Raw genomic sequence first — 11,880 nt, forward strand, 5'->3', positions numbered from 1 at the left:
AGATTAGTTGTGGGGTTTTTTTCTTTTGTTGCTTTCTTTTTTAAAGTTAGGTACCTTAAGTAGACAGTTGAAAAGTACCTTGGGCTAATGGAGCCATGAATCCCTCCAGTGTGTAATGTTAGTAGAGTTGTGATACTCAGTTGATGTGAATAAATTAAGCATTATCACACTAGAGTCAGACACTTGCAACTGTCTAGTGAAAACAAGAAAATTTTTAATCCCTGCACTACTGTCAGGGCTACATTTAGAAAGCTTGTTTTGAAATGCTTAGAGGAATATCCAAATCTAGTTAATTTTAAGTGTCTGGTATCTTGCAAGTTTGTTCGGCAAAGCATCTGCCTAAGAACACCTTGCCCTGAATTTGGGTATGGATTTGGCTTTGTTTTGTTTGTTTACCTGGGAGTGGAAGGACCTCCTTTCTTCAGGCAATCAAGTGTTGGTGATGTTGATTGATTAACTAAATATGGTGAAATGTTAAATATAGAAGCTTACTAAGGGAAGTCATGTACTCAATGAGGATTTTGTGTGATTTATTCGGGTTTGGTCTTTATGTGTCAGAATTTAATAAGAAAAAATGAACGAAATGGGCTGTACCACCATGTGTCCTTATTCTGACATGTGAATGAGTTTACTGTCCTGGCTTGATCATCCGGATAACTGGCTAGGAAGAAACAGGGATGATATGTGCTGTCATTTTTGTTGTTTTTCTATTGAGAAGTTTTGCTTGTTTCTTTACTAACACCTTGATGTAAGTGTTTTGATATGTTGTGCAAACTCTGCTGAGCAGAACTCCTTGATATAGCAGCACTATTCCTTTCTGTGGTGCTGTGGCAACAGGCGAAACTATCAGTGGGTCTGTTATTTTCCCACTTGAGCTTAAACAGTTAGCCTCTCATAATTGAAATCTGCTGCTGCTTTAAAAAGTGGATAAGTCTTCCTTCACCTGGAGAAATTTAAAGGAAGTTTGGCTAAGTGGAAAAATGGCAAGTGTGGTATTTCTTTTTTAAAATTTTTCAGTACAAAATGCTGGAAGGCAGTTCAGCTCTTTCACATTTATATATACTATATTGTGTATTAAATGCCAAATAGTTGGTATGAGCACAGAGTTGATGATATTTCAAGTCATGTGGCTGTGATAACATGAATGCAGGCAGTAGGCTAAAAATCATAAAGTAAAAGTAGTATGCCAAGCTAGGCTATATGAAAATAAAAATATTAATAAGCTCTTGGGATGTACTTTAAATACTGTATTCTTTTTCAACCTTAAGGAATAAACTGAACTTGTTGAGGAAAAATATCTCTGTGGCATAACATGGAAAAGTATATAGTGTAAGTGTTCAATTTAATCACTAAAACAAAATTATAAGCAGCAAATGATATTATACAGAGGGACTGAGGAGTCCTTCACTGAGCTACCCATGTAAATAGAATAGCTTTCTCATTACTTTAGGTTTAGAAACCCAAAATGCAGTGCAAGGTAGTCTAGTAACTCACCCGGTGAGAAAGCAGTGGTTGAAAAATATGAGCAAATTATTCAGACTTATTATGAAAGATTTGCAGGTGTAATAACTATATGCTACAAATACAAATATGTCTTTTAATCTGCTTTTACCAGAGAAAAACAGGACATTTTGATAATAGAAATGGTAAGTAATATGTGGCAAGCATAACTGATATCTGCTAATATTACATGGGGAAATTGAGATTAAAAACTTTAAGCAGACTTTAAAACAAATAAAAATGCTCAGTTTAAGAGATTCCTGAGGTCTAGAATGTGACTAACATGTAACACCTTCATTTGAGAGGGTCAAGTAGCATACTGGAAAACTGTAGACTGGTCTGTTTGTCATTCACGTGGAAAGTCTTACAAGCTATTTTAAAGTTTAAGTGAATTTTAATGGATCAAATGAAAAAACACTTGGGGGGGAAAAAAAAAGTCAAGATTACCTGTTTACTTGCTAAAGGATAAATGAGCCCCATTTGCAGGCTGCAAAGGCATCTGAAAAGCTAAAGAGATACTGCCAGAATCTGGAAAGCTCTGAGGAAAGTTTCATGCAGATGTTGTTGGGTATTCTAAAGTACTGGTAGCTCTTTTGCCATCAGTGTCTTGCTGTTTTTGCTAAAAGCCAGACAACAAAAATCCTGCCTTGAAGGTGCTTAAAATCCTTAGAGATGTTAAGAAAATAATCTGGTAGTTTTATGAAAAGAAAAAATAATAAGCCAACAGCAAGAAAACAACCCAATGCACTTGAGGGGGGGAGAAGTGGCTCAGGGGGCCAAATTCAGGAGGCAAATCAGAACCATCACTAAGTTTTACAGATTATGAAGGAATCATGGTGTGACACCTTGTGATCTCTGGTGGAATCCAGGCTTTGCTTGTAATTACCTCTGACAATGCTATAAAAAGCAAGGATTTCAAAGCTAGAAATCAATGAAAGGGCACAACAAATAATGAGGCCTCCCTCACTACAGTTAGATACAGGAGATTCAGATCATTTAGATTTCTGCTCACAAATTGCAAAACACAGTCATTTAGGAAGCTATAAATGGAGGGGGGGGGGAGGGGGGGTGTGCAAAAGCCTAACAAGAACTTCAAACATTGTGTATAATGGCTGAGATTCCAGAGCACACTGCCCAAGAAAGACACTTTCAAGTGAACATAAAAATCCTTGAAGTTCTGATCCCACCATGCACAGTTGCAGCAAGGAGGGCAAACAGTGTTATTGCCAGAGGACTGTAGTGTAAATAAGGGAGCTGCCATTCTCATTATCTGCTGCTTAGAGCATGAGCACAGTGTCTGCTCAGTGTATTTTTGACAGGAAATAGCCACTCTTAATGGGATATGAAGGAGATGAATCCAACAGGCACCATAAATCTAGGAGGTGTTAGTAAATGTAAGGAAGTTGGGATCTGTTTCACTCCAGAAAGGAGACAGTTTTATTACTTTTTTCAAAGTGTTGTTTTTTTTTTCCTCAGATATAGGTGTCTATTTTGAAATAATTTCATTTAAATACAGCAATGAGTGAGGGAACTTAATCTCAACAGGAGAAGAAATCTGAGGTTTTGAGTGGGCTGTTTTACACAAACATGATCCAAGAGAGCTGTATGCTAGCTTTCAATAATTCAAGTTAGTGTTTGGTGTGTCCCACCGTATGGCAGTGTGCAAATTTAGGCTTTTAGTATAGTTGCCCAGTCAGTGTTACAGAAGACCTGCTTGGTAGATTACAATTAACACTTCCAAATGCTGTATTCTCTCCTCTCCTCCTGCTGATCTTGCCTTCCAGTATCTCTTGCTTACCAAATTCAGTGGTAATCTTCTGGATGCGAGTAGTACCTCTTGAACTTAGGGCAGGTAGACTGTAGGTGTGTGGCTCTCCAGGTGTCACAGAATGGTGGTGGAAGAGAGGGTGGTTGGGAAGGGGAAGGATGTGTATGTTAGTGCAACAGCTTTTGCGATCAATTGCAGGTTGAACACTTGCATCTACCTTGGGAAACATGGTTTCCAAATGTCAAGCCTTTTTTCCAAGTTCTAATGCAGTGGCCAAAGGCAAGTTTGAAGCTGTAATCAACAATACAGATAAGACATTTCAAAGGACTTAGCTAGATATTTCCTCAGCCAAGAGGTACCTTTCCTGGGATTGTGTTGGTGGTTTTGGTGGGGTTTTTTGAGTCTGTGCTCGTTTGATGGACAGTTCTGTTAGAAACTGTCATTGTATAAGCTGGCACTCTTTTTTTGCTTTTATAACATGGTCATCACCATGATATCTGAGCACTTCATTTTGCATTGGTAACTTTAGAGCTTCTGTTAATGTATAGAATCATGTTTTTCCGTTACTCTTGCCAAAAATCCATTAGCTATTTCCTGTACCAGCTGGGGGCTTCACTGGAGAGTAACAGTCACTGGCACAGCCCTACACCCAAACTGATGGAGATGGATTATTTAGATTTCCTTATTTCAGAACTCTGCAAATTCCTCAGTAAATGGGCTGGCACACACAGCTAAGTGTATGTGGTTTTTTGCTCTTATATCCAGACTAAAAATGTATTGCTATCTGCAATTTTTAAAAATTTTTTACATGCCCTGCCTTGGTAGTTTATATATAGAACTGTTCTGTATGAAATCTGGTCTGGTTCTTAGTTTCTCTCTCCTCCTGATATGGCTTTGCATGCAACCCAGATGCTGAACTATTACAGATGTTTAGTCACATCAGTGGAAGAGAAATGTAATGTGGTGTGCTGAGGGGTTTATATGCTGTGTCTGATTTCTGATTAGTTTTTTTCTGAGCCTCAGATAGGAAAGGCTTTTCCCTACTATATGGTGGGGCTTCAAATTCTCCTGGATCTGAAAGGCAATGTCTTATTCACATTGCTAACAGTGACTTCAGTAATTCCATTCTGATCTTAATAACACTCGTTCTTACTCCATTGTCTATGTACTTCTGATCCTTACTGGATCATTCTCAATGTTGATAGCCCTTTGGGCATGCCTGCAGACTGCAGTGGGCATTGCGGATGTAAGTGTTGTCAATGAAGTAGCTTGTGAAAAAATGATGGCAATTTGTCAAGGAAAAGTAGTTTATTGTATCCATGATGCTTCACTGTGTAAATTGGCTATTTTTATTTGCTGACGTTATATGAAGTGATAGCACTTGACAGCTCATTTGGCTGGTGTCTCCAGTTCTGATTCCTCATGTAATCTTGTAGCATGATCAGTGAACAGAGCTTTGAGCTATTCTGTGAACGTGCTCCTTTTGATTAGGGCTCTTCCACCTGAGAAAACTAGGATTGTAAAACTTGGTTAAGAAAGGGTTTCACATACCAGAAGTGGAGAAAACTAGGTAATAAGAGAGATACCAAATTCCCCTGTAACTTCAGGGAACTTTTGAGTAGAAAAATTCCAGGAGCAGGGGTGTCTGGCTTGGGATGCTTTATTTAGGAGAAATAAAAAGTTGCACTTAGGAAATGGAAGATTCAGAATACAGTAACATAGACCTTAGGAAATGATCAAATGGAAACTTGTCTGAAACAAATTGCTTTAATGATCAGCATAAATGTGTTTTAATTTGGATTAATTACAGCCTGGGAAGACTTTACTTCTAAATAAACTTCAGGAAAATGTCATCCATAATGAATATACTAAATAAACTTCAGTATAAATAAATGGGTCATGGTTCTCCTTCCCACTGAAGACTTGCTGTGTTTAGGAAATGTAAACAAAGCCCTGCACATAGACTATACCTTAAGGTATTTACGTAATGACAAAAGATCACTTTTTCATTTTCCAACCATCACCAAGGGATTGTAAAGCAATCAAACTTTAACAGCCAATTAATCTCTCTAGATGATGTTTGTGTAGCACTTAACCAGTTTCAGTAAATTAGATCCCTGTGGGCTGGGCTGTTACATTGATAGAAATGTTACTGCTAGCTGGAGGCATTCATTTACTAGTTTGTAAGAACAGCAGTATTGAGAAATCATGAGCATATGGAAACAAATTCTCTGCACCTTTTTAAAAGAGAGGCTGTTTGTAAGAATAGGAGGTTCTGAGAGTCACCCAGTATGGAGCCTTACTAGGCTGAAGTAGTTTATCAGTTCTGTTGGACTGGAGAGACTGCTGCTAATTTCCTGGTAAGAAGCAGGAGAGGCAGCTGTGGCTAAAGAAAGATAATTCATTGCAATAGTATCCACTTAAGCAAACTGTTAATGGAGCAGATTTATTTAAAGTACTTCTGCTGTGCACCTAAGCAAAAATACATTAAAATAATAAAAAAATCTTCAGGAGACCAAAAGCTTCCAGTAGAGATGAGATAAAAATGTATCATCGTGGGATGAAACTGGAAACTTTCCCTTTCAATGTGGTAGTTTAAGGCATCTGCACTAGTCTTCAGGCTCCCCATGTGCAAGTTGAAGCTCAGAAAACACAACTGCAAATCTCCAAGTGGAGAGCCTCATGACTAATGTCTGTGTACCCATGGCAATATAGCTACAAGTACTAGGTGCTGAATTCTCAGTGTGTGTTCCTCAAGGATCTTAATAGCACCATGATTTCTACAGTAGGCTGGTGTAAGGACTCCCCTGCCCATCATTATTCTGGAGAAGTCCCGGGGACTTGAGTGCATTCAGCTCTGTCTGATCCATGCTTTGGTCAGTTCCAGGTGGGAGTAAGGCTGGAATGGCCTATGAGATGAGCTGTTCTCTCTTGCAGTTGCACCAGTGTTGCATTTGGGGTGCAAAGAGGGAGAAAGGAGAAGACTGAAAACTTTTCAGTAACAGTGCAGTGCATATGCTTACAAGGCTAACGAAAGAGATTATAAAGGAGGTAGGTTCCTCTATCACATGGCCATAACTCAACTTTCTGATTATGGCCTAGAAATCAGAGTGGTCAGGGCTGGAAGGGATCTCCAGAGGCTGTGCTCAAGCAGGGCCACCTAGAGCCCAGATTGTTTTAAAATATATCTAAGGGTAGAGAATCTACATCTCCTTTGGGCAAGCTGTGCCAGTGCTCGATCACCATCAGATTGAAAGTGTTTCCTGATGTTCAGGCAGGACTTTGTGATGCAGTTTGTGCCCACTATCTCTTGTCCCCTGGAAGCCACTAAAGAATCTGGTTTGGCCCTCTTTTCAGGGCCGAGTAGAGGGGAAGCTTTTGCCTCCTTCAACCTCCTGTCAATACTTTGCCTAATGTAGTCTAGGATGCCATTAGCCTTCTTTGAAAGGGTCCATTGCTGGCTCAAGGAAATGATACTGTTTGTTGAGGTGCAGTTGTTCTTTGTGACCTCCTTGGTACTGGCTGTGGTGCTGAGAGTGGTCTGAGCTCTTTAAACTTATTAGTAAGTTCTGCGTCTGTGTTAATTGTCCCATATGCTGTCCTAGTAATTGACTCTTACTTCTGTCAACCTCTCTTAGCTATTTTCATTCTAGTGACTTTCAAACACTGCTCTGGACTTTGGCAATGAATACAGGGGAATTGTAAGTTTAGCTGCAGCTCTAGATTGCCCCTTGGGCAACTGGAAGCATGATGGGGAAATGCCATGCAGTGATTTACTTATACAAGTAAAGTTACTTAACCAAGTAAGTAGAAAGCACAAGGTATGTGGATGCAGTCAGAGCACATGTGCAGGTCATCATGGCTCTGTCTTCCAGTATTTTAGCAGGATTTATGTATGTTTAGAAATTCCACTTGAAACAACGTAGAAGTTTCACCCCACACGGTAGTGATTGTAGCACTTGCAAGAATGGTCAGGAACGCTTTTGAGTGTGGATAGTGGTCAAAATATGGTTTTGAACATGGGGAATCCTGAATTATAATTGTGTTATTCATTAGGACTTTCTAACAAAGACTGTGGTCTGAATCGTTGATAATGAAATGCTTTCTCAGTGCAATTATTTTACTTGCTGTTTAGAAGCACAATGGACAAGTTTGGATAGAGGCTCTTTTATTTTTTTTTGAGAACAGATGAATAACTTCATGTATTGAATAAAATTACAACTTCCTAAAATGACATGCTGGGAAAATAAATACATCTAAGTAATCCTTGGCTCTAGGGGTGAAATGAAAGAACAAAACTACAGAACTCTTTCCAGCCAAGTGAAGTTCTGACAAGGTCATAGAACAAAAGCCTAATAATATCACTTGGTTCCTAGTTATAATTTCAGGATGTGCTCTGACCAGTAAAAGCATTGCTAATTTTGTTTTGCACAGCTGTCTTCCATGTCATGAGTTTATATTTCTGCATTGTTGGATCCTGCTCTCTTCCAGATATGCCTGTTTTCTGTCTCTTCCACAGTAATAAGCAGCTTTGAGACTGTTAAAATAATCCTCTCATACTTTTAGCTGAAAGTGACAGCAGAATATTTCTCTGCAATTTAATAGCTGGGTATAACTCTGAAAGATTATACCACTTATCTGTGCAATATCTTCACTCTGCAGTGCAGGCAGCCAAATGCATCTGATTTTACATTGTAGTTTATAATCAAGCACTGTCAAAGCAGGGGTGAGCAGTGTAAAGATTCAAGAGGTGATGCTTCTTCCTTCTCAAACACTGGAACTTTGCAGGGCATTTTAATGGGGTGGGAAGCTGCAGAAGAAAAACCATATGACACTTCAATGCCTCTTCCTGAGACTTGCAACTCAGGAGGCTGCCAGCCAGAAAGGTACAAGTCAACACACTGCTCCTGTCATCTGTGTCTTCCCCTCTTGTGCCCTTGTCAAATTTCCCCCAAAAAAAACCCAACTTGAAATTATTAAAAGCTTGTGGAAACCTTAATATCTTGTTGCCATCCAAGGCAGGACAGCTGCTGTTTTCTGGAGAAGGTCAAACATACAGAATTTGGGTATATGGTACAGGATGCTTTGGGAGCAGCCCGAGTTATGCTGAAGTTTCACAGAACCAGTCCTGGATCAGTGGTATGGTGATTTCAAACAACCTGTAGACTACTATCCTCCTATTGAAGCATGACTCATTATCAAATACATTTTGTACTGGTATTTGAAACACTTCCCATTTTCTTCAGAGTAGTATGTTGCAGTTCTCTGAGTCTCGGAGCTTATTTTCCTGTGAACTACATCTGTCATGTAATGATTACCATGCTTACCTGCTCATCTTTTTCCTCTTCAAAAGAGGAGAGCATTGAGTTCAGTAACAGTTTGGTTCTGGCAGTTGGTATTTTTCTCATGGTCATCTCATGCCAGTGGACACTGGCTTTGTTCTCTAAACTATTTTTCTGACACAAAGACCTTCAATACTATGTTCACCGTTCCCAAGGGAAATCATACAGCAAAGTGTTGGATTAAAATGTGGGGTTTGTTGTTGCACTGGAGACTTGAAGAGAAGAACACAGCTTCTTGTACTAGGAGCTTGTGGGCTTGGGAGGTCCATGTTTCATATTTGGTGAAAACTTTTGAACACTTCCTGGCAAAAAGTGTTGGTTTTAAATTTCAGAGGGTGAGCGGGCTCTTTACAGGAAGTGACTTGCATGAAAAGCCTTCCAGAATGGAACAGGCCATGTTATGGAGAAACAATGATTGTGTTTCTTGAGTGTATTAGTAAGCCTGGTCTTGATGGTGAGTCTTTGTATGACAATGTGTGCTGAGACCAGCTGACTGGGACAGATGAAACACTGCACATCAGCAGCAGAGTGGCGCAGCGGAAGCGTGCTGGGCCCATAACCCAGAGGTCGATGGATCGAAACCATCCTCTGCTAGCTCATCCTTTTCCATGCGTGGGAAATATTCAACCTTCTGTGTAGTCTCTGCTTATCCAAGCAGTCCAGTGTCACAGCTACTAACATCTCTAGCTGCAGGGGGAGGTTTTATGGGTTGGAACTAAATGATCTTTAATATTGCTTCCAACCCAAATTATTCCATGATTCATCTTGGGTTGGATCTGTTGCTTAAGGCAGTGGAGAGAGTTAAATATGTGTAAGAAAAACTTGTAAGCAGGTATGATTTTTCTCGTACTCTTTTTTTTTCCTCTCCAGTTGGCATTGCATCTACAGAGGGGAGAGTGGGAAAATAATCCAACACTCCTATGTTTTCTGGAATAAAAATTCTGACCAAGGAAAAACCACATTCAATCTCATAAGCATGTATACGTGAATAAGCAGCAGTACCCCATGCCCCTGGGACTGGCTCCCATCCAGAGGCTTACTTTGCAAGTTGGGGCAGGTGGCATCTTTGCACTATCTCCAGTTTTGGATTGCATATTATCTTTAGGGCAGCTGTAAGTTCTAGCCAATGCTCTATGAGAGCCTCTTGGCATACCCTATCTGGTAGAAACATTGAATCAGCCTGCTTTGGTCCTGTCCTCTAGCAGAGGAGGTAGTGGTGGGGAAAATACCATACACTTTTCTTCCTGCTGTGTTCAACTTCAAGTGGCCTTTTGACTGGGGACTGTGAATTGAGCTTCTGCCAATGGCAAGCTGTCTCTAAATTGTCTTCTGAGTTGTGCTTTGCAAAAACATTCTAGCACTGGGGAGTTTTTAACTCTAGGACTCTGTGGTACTATATTTCCATCTAAATCACCTTTTCTCCCAGTTGCAAATAGTATCATAGTTCTAGACTTTTCCAGTGATGATGTTTTGTACCTATAACGACCCTCTTCTCCTAAAATTTCTTTGTCCCCAATGCTCTTTTGGAATTAGCAGCAGAGCTGAACAGTTTTAAAAAGCAAAACAAAACTTGGATGCCACTGTAGGTTTGTAGTGACAGAGACAATAAGGTGTTCTAAATTTAATTCTCTGTTTCTTAGAAGATTGCTCCTCTGTTTAATTCACTTTTCCCTTGTTGATAAGCACCAAGCTGACACTTCCACAGGACCATCCACAGTTTTCTCAGTGGCAATAGCTGATGTAATCACTGTGTATCACAGATTGATTTCCTCATCATGCCTGCAGAGTGTGACTTTGAAGTTACTGATGTTGAATTCCATCAGATAAGGACTCCTGGTCTCTGCAAGAACCTTTGAGGACTGGCCAAGGAAATTTAGAAGTTACAAGTCAGAGAATAGACTTATTTTGTGTTTTGAGTTGTTGGCTTTTGCTGCATTACTTTCATCTCTTCACACCTCTGGGTTATTAAAGGTTTGTCCAAAAAGAGCAGACTAGGTTAAAGAGAGTGCTAGCTGTTCACTCCTTCGGGTTATAGGTGCTCCTTTATTGGTGGAAATTATTCTGAAGTCCTAGGCCCAGAGGGAGTCTGAGGTTATATATCAGTTTAGGTGGTGTTCCATCCTAGTGTTGCTACACAGTATAGGGGATTAGGGAGAGCAAATGACTATCCAGCCTGGAAAAAAGACCAGGTGCAAAGCTTATGACACCAATGCTCTTGGAAATGCCTGAAGTGCTCTACATAAGTAAAGAAGTTTTAAATAAGTCAAATGATCTTGTTAGGCTTCACAGAAAATGTAAGACAAAACAGTGAAAAGCTACATATTGCTGTTACTGCTAATATAATGTTCAGGTTCTTAATTTTGTTGTGCTTTCTCATTGTGCATGATACCTAGCCAACTCAATGCCACAGGCTAATATTTTCATTAGTATTCCTACTTATTATCAGTAAAAATTAGTTACATCTGAAAAAGCATGTGCACAGGATACATATAAAGTGTGTCATGGTGTTGGCAATTCTGCTGCTCATGCTTGTTAACTTTACTGTTGCCTTAGGGCTCTCATGTTGACTCCGTTAAGCATAGTGTTGTAACTCAGAGTACTCTTTATGTGCTATGCCTTTAAACTTATCTTTACAGATACTTCTAATAGTTTTTACTGTGTTCTTTACCTTGCAGCAGTTCTAGGTGTTCAAATTATACAACCAACACTCCTTGTGTCCTTCCTCCCTTTCCTACTCTCGCTCTTTTAATTGTTATTAAAGCAACGGGAAACGGCTCAAAAAGACATTGTTTACATGAACACCGAGCTTGGTAAAGTATTTAATTGGTTTTATCTAGAATGGGGGAGGGACAATTACAAGAAACGGGACAAAATATCTTACAGTGAAACTTCTTAGCATGTCGAGGAGGAGAAACAAAGATCTGCAAACAGCTTTATCCCAGAAAAGCTAGTCTTTCATTGGCAAAAATCCAAACTCAACCATTGTTAAATGCAGTTAGATAATTTATGTTGATTCTAAAGTGAAAGTGCATCAGTAATAGCAGTTTGACTACTGTTCATTGGACCCAGCCATAATGTGGGAGAGTTCTAGCACACTTCATGTGCCTTTTATGCCCATTCATGGGAGCTGTGGACCACAGAGCTCAGGATCTCAGCAGGAACTGTAGAAGCAGCTTGCTGTAGTTATGATAGAGCCAATATCCTAGATACCTCCAACGTGTTACTGCCTGAAGACACTGTTTATGTTTGCTCAGCCATGTGCTTTATATC

The 11,880-nt window shown here is 39.7% G+C and overlaps 1 non-coding gene across 1 annotated transcript; it reads left to right on the top strand.

Annotated features, from left to right (window-relative positions):
• The first annotated feature begins 9,132 nt into the window (after nucleotides 1-9,132).
• Nucleotides 9,133-9,204, top strand: TRNAM-CAU (transfer RNA methionine (anticodon CAU)). The gene has a single exon. It is a non-coding gene; the product is annotated as a tRNA-Met (tRNA).
• Nucleotides 9,205-11,880: the final 2,676 nt, after the last annotated feature.

The sequence above is a fragment of the Apus apus genome, chromosome 10 (assembly GCF_020740795.1).
Source record: "Apus apus isolate bApuApu2 chromosome 10, bApuApu2.pri.cur, whole genome shotgun sequence".
NCBI lineage: Eukaryota > Metazoa > Chordata > Aves > Apodiformes > Apodidae > Apus > Apus apus.